The sequence below is a fragment of the Sarcophilus harrisii genome, chromosome 3 (genome assembly GCF_902635505.1).
Source record: "Sarcophilus harrisii chromosome 3, mSarHar1.11, whole genome shotgun sequence".
Lineage (NCBI taxonomy): Eukaryota > Metazoa > Chordata > Mammalia > Dasyuromorphia > Dasyuridae > Sarcophilus > Sarcophilus harrisii.
The window spans coordinates 350,976,026-350,981,025 of record NC_045428.1 but is presented as its reverse complement, the minus strand read 5'-3'; the positions used below and the strand labels follow the sequence as shown (position 1 = coordinate 350,981,025).

The following is a 5,000-nucleotide window of genomic DNA, read 5'->3' as shown; positions in this document are numbered from 1 at the left end:
CATTCCAACATACCCTGGCAGTTACTGACTTTACACCTTTTATGGGCTTTTAAAGTTGTGTAACCTTTTCAGAGGAAGGTGATAGACACAATATCTATTTACACAAGGACACATTTCCCCTTTCTTTATATTCAGTTTATTCAAGGTTTTGTTTCCAAGGTCTTATTACTATAAAACTTAAAGCTTAGACAAGGTCTGCCCTCATGTCAGATAAAAAACACCAAAACAATTTTGATGGTTCAGTAGCTTATTATTTCATACTTCCAGGTCCTAAATAAATTACAGTTATTTTCACATTCCTCTTGAATATCCTTCAGGCATGATAATAAGTGTATTTTTCTATATAGACTCAATACTTCCTTTTTGCTGGTTGATTTAAAATAAGTTGTTGAATTATCATCCTAATAATTAGAGAGGGTCTTTAAAAATCATTTTCTGTAGCATATTGTTTAGAGACACATATTTACTTGACATATTTAACAAATCATTACAGAATTGTTGGCAAATAGATGTACAATGTACACAGAAACATATAAGTACAGCAATTGTCAAGTCTTTTTTCAGCATTTCTTTGCTGCAGCCTTACTAAGGAAAGTCCACGCCTACCCCCACCCCCGGGTCATCAAAGACAATCATTGACTTGGGTTTTGAAGTAGATTATCAAAGTATTATTTCCTTGGAAGGGAAAAAATATTCTGGATGTAGACTGCAAGTAAAACTGACTAATTTCCTTAAGGATAGAAAGTACAAGTTAAAAAATCTAAATGACTCAGTAATGAAAGAAGTGTGGTTGTATGTGAGAGTGCCTGCATGCCAATGCTTGCAACATCAATAGTCTTGTATCCTTTGGTACAAGTGAAGTAAGGTAATGAACACTATTATAGTTTTATATATACAGGAAAAAAAAGTGTATATGTTTATTTTTGTAAAAATAAACAAATTCTCAGTCTCAGGGTGAGCTTGAAGTTAATTTGGAACATTGTGACCTAGGAATACAGTGTCTTATTGAAAGATAACTAAACTGAATGTTGTATATTCTTTGACCAATCCCTATTGTAATGAGGCCTTGGGGGTTGATCTTGTTCTTAACACTTATTTGTCACTCTCATTTCCTTTACTCTCCCTAGGCAAAGGGTTAGGAAAATGATATAAATGAACACTATTATTACCTTTTTTTGTTGTGGTACAGTATTATATCAAATATATGGAAATTTAAGCCTCTATAATCAGTAGCATATTGAAACATGATACTTTGAGCCAGGTATTTAAGCTTATGTCAGCAGTTCCTAGAGCAAAGTGTTCAAGCCTTTGGTCCTCCTTCCAATATACCTGATGAATTGAAACCTGAGGTTCCAGAGATCTACACAGCTGCCTCCTAGTCATGTAAACCATGACAGTAAAAAAATTCTTCTGAACATTTCATCTAATATGCATATGCTTTTGCATAACTAATTTGAAGTGGAAACATTTTATCCCTATAACTCAAAACTACTCTTGTTTTATCACCTGACATTTTACAACTCATTAATCTATAATGTGAACTCAATGCTTTTGAATACTCTAGGGATAAAAAATTTAAGTGACCAAACTAGTTTGTTTAAAAGACTCACTATAGTATGTCAACAGTAGCTATTTTACAATAATATTTTGTGTTTATTAGTATCTTCCCTCTGAATATTTTGCACTTGAAAGGTCTCTTCTTCTAAATGTAGATTAACTGTAGTTTGCATGAAGTAAAGATTATTCCCATTTTTAAAATAGAGAAATCAACATCCATGGAACTAATTTCCAGAAATTCAGAGTATAAAAACAGGTGGAAGAATTGGGGACTGAATAAAGAGAAGAGGCAGAAGGCTTAATGTTTGAATTTTTTTAACCCTGGTGAATCACCAGACCTCCAATATTACATGAAAAATTGAACTTTAACCTTGGTCTTATGATCTTGACACCATCAGTGTATAAAGATAACAGAGTTGTCCTCATAAAAAAGTAACTTCTGTGATACATCTCTTTTAGAAAACAAGAGCAACTCTTTCTCAAAAAAGAGTCATATCCTGCCCTTCTTAGTACAATACCTGGGAAGTGAATCTTTGAAAAAAAAATTTTTGAAAGGAATAAAAGGTCAGAGTTCAGGTGAAACTACACCAGAAACTTCCAATAATTTTCTTCCCTAAAACCCAGGGACATAAATAGGCATTCGATAAACAGAGTGCAATGGACCTTTGATTCATATTGACTCAAAAATAAATTATCTTAAAGCATATTAGCTTTAAGAAATGTAAATACGCTCTAAAATTCTATACGACTTAATTACTATAACTGATATACATTAGTCAACATATATAAAAACAAATTTTTGACCCTAATAACCAAGTTATTAACAAGGGTTACCATATCATGAACCAGCTATTTTTGATCTCCTTTTTAAATACTTAAGGAAATTTAATAGTTTATTTAGATGGTGCATTAAGGTTTACAAATTACTTTCCCCCCAACAATGTAGTGTAAAAAGAATTATCCTCTTTTTACAGATAATAAAACTCACAGAGTTTAAGTTTAAGTGACTTAGACAAGGTCATACAATCAATAAATTTCAGATTCAGAATTTGAATACCAAATTCTTCACCAGTGATTCTTAGTGTCATCTTGTGATTAGAGAATATCAAAAATATTTCTATGATCTTAATAAGCATAAGATATTAAGGGAAAATATTAAGCAAATATGTAACCTTTTTGATGGCTGATAATCTGAAAGAACTTCGATTCTCAGTTTCCATTACATCTTTAATTCTTTCTATTGTTTCCAAATAGTTTCAGGTTTGGTGTATTCTTATATCAGTTAACAACTGATAGCCTTCTCTAATTCACATGAAAGGAAACCATGAAGATAATTTCCACCAACATAAGTAAGTTAGGGAAAATATCCTTGCCCTTGTATTTTGCACTTTAAATTTAAGAGAGAAGGAGAGAAAGAAAAGGAGGGAGGGAAAAAAGAAGGGAGAGAGGAAGGAAGAAAAGAAGGAAATTTCCCTTTTTTTGTAGTCCATATTAAAAAAATTTTTGGAATTTTTATTATTTGAAAAGTTATTTGGAATAGTAGAAAGAGACCTGCATAGAGGAAAGATATAGGTTTAAGTCACAACCACTAACACATATTGATTGTATGATCATGTACAAATCATTTAAACTCTTAGTACTGCTCCTCTCCCAGAAACTCTCAAGAAAGACTATAAATTCTAGAGACCTGTATTGCAAAAAGGATTTTACATACTTAGAATTTCCTATACCAATGAAATTATAGGTTCTATAAAAAAAAAATCAGTGACTTATGTCTCATCAATTAAATTATAAACTCATTGAGGGCAAGGAATACAACTTTGTAGCCTCAGTGCTTACCATATAGTAAGAATCAAAATGATAATGGCAATAATGATTATAATAAAGAGTAAAAGAAATTTGACTAATAAAAGAACTGTAATAACTAATAAATTGAGGTAGAATTGACCTTGCCAACATCATCCCATCTACTCCACTCACTAAACTTCAGGGGTTTCCTATCACTTCCAGCATCAAATAGAAAACTCCTCTTGACAGTGAAAACCCTTCCTAATCTTCCCTCACTACAAACCTTTCCAGTCAGCCTTCATTTACTTTATACACACACACACACACACACACACACACACAATCCCCAACTCAGCAGTTCAGTACAATGGTCTCTTTCCTGTTCCTCCAGCAAGACACTCTGTTTCCAGATTATAGTTATTTTTCAATGGCTATTCCTTATTACCAAAATATTCTCTCCTCATCATCACTTCCTGGCTTTCCTGCCTTCCATTTTCTACTAAAATCCCATCTTCTCCAAGATGGGATTTCCTGAGCTTCCTAGCTGCTAATGTCTTTCCTTTACTGGCTACCCCTAATTTATTTTGTCTTCAATCTTGTTTGTACATAGTTTGTATATTGCCGCCTCCAATAGACTATGAACTCCTTGACAGCAAGGACTATCTTTAACCTTTTATTATATCCCCAGTGCTTAGCACAGTGCCTAGCATATAATAGGTGCTTAATAAATGCTTACTGTGTAGCTTACTTAAAGAGTATCTCATTAGCTGATATTTGTCTCTATAATCTCATTGAAATTGATGAGAATTTTGCTTCTGATGAAGAGACAGCAGATAGCCCTTTAAGACTAGTTCTTTTGCATGTTAACACATTAGCCACTGATGTCTTATTTGTACTATAACTGACAGAATAATGGAGAGAAAGCATATAAGTATGAAAAGGGGTTAGTTAGGTAACATTGTGTAGGGCTTCCTCAAGACAACATTGCTGCTACTTCAAATGCCAAGCTAATTATCAGCAACATTTAAATGCTATCATAGGCCATTTTTATAAATGGTAAAATTTTCTAGCAGGTATGGACATTACAAAATGTCACGTTTGACTGCTGTTATATTACTTTTGTCATTGAAGTACAAAAATAGGAAAATAAAGTTATTACAACAGGCAAGACAGGAACTATTATTTGTTTAGCTTCTGACTGTAAAATTAATTGATACAGTGATGCAATTTGGAGTATCATTTACTTGGAAGGAAAAATAGGGTCGATTTAATATAATGCAATCTGGTGAAGTGAAAATAATGCTTATTATAGATAAACTATGAGGTCTTTTAAATATAGGTTTTTAGGAATTCATATTCAGATATGTCTTTCTAATCCCAGTTGCTATAAAGCAAATTTAAGTATCAGCTTTATACCCTTTAGTAACCCCATATTACACATACTGTTTTCGAGAAAATGAAACTTTAATATGATTCCACATAAAATTGTGTGCAATGCCAATAATTTATATGCACTTCATATGCAAATAGTTTTATCTTATCCATCAATTATTGTGTAAACATGGTATCACATGGCAAATTTCCCTACAATACAGTACTGTACCTGTATATAATTATGGGTGCATTTTGCCAATGCAACTGTTACTCAGAATTGT

The 5,000-nt window shown here is 32.4% G+C and overlaps 1 protein-coding gene across 3 annotated transcripts in view; it reads left to right on the top strand.

Moving 5' to 3' along the window:
* Positions 1-5,000, top strand: part of ZEB2 (zinc finger E-box binding homeobox 2) — a 145,644-nt gene that overhangs the window by 91,409 nt on the left and 49,235 nt on the right. The gene's annotated exons all lie outside the window — the stretch shown is intronic.